Source organism: Penaeus monodon, chromosome 15 (genome assembly GCF_015228065.2).
Source record: "Penaeus monodon isolate SGIC_2016 chromosome 15, NSTDA_Pmon_1, whole genome shotgun sequence".
Taxonomy (NCBI): domain Eukaryota; kingdom Metazoa; phylum Arthropoda; class Malacostraca; order Decapoda; family Penaeidae; genus Penaeus; species Penaeus monodon.
In genome coordinates, this window is record NC_051400.1 from 3895630 (window position 1) to 3895939 (window position 310).

Sequence of the window (310 nt, forward strand, 5' to 3'; positions counted from 1 at the left end):
TAATGTAGTAACAAAGGTTTGATAATGATAATTCTAATGGGATGAAATTGCGGTAGCAAGCTCCCATTGTATGATCAATACTATATAGTACAAACTACGACTTTACCTTATTTTTCAAGTGAGGCAAAGAAATTTCTTTTCAGAACTACTTTGCGCTCAGTGACCCCCGATGTGTGCGAGACCCTGACAGGTAACTGGATCTCGTGGACTGCGGGAGGTCTTATATCCTAGCCGTTTTAATCACATTAGGGAAAGGTGCGTGTACTTGTGCTGCCATTGTCGGTAATTGTATTTCAGGTTAAGAAGCAAC

At 40.6% G+C, this 310-nt stretch overlaps 1 protein-coding gene across 1 annotated transcript in view; it reads right to left on the reverse strand.

The window, feature by feature from the left end:
* LOC119581671 (rhodopsin-like) overlaps positions 1-310 on the reverse strand; it is a gene marked incomplete in the record, with an annotated part of 13440 nt that overhangs the window by 1792 nt on the left and 11338 nt on the right.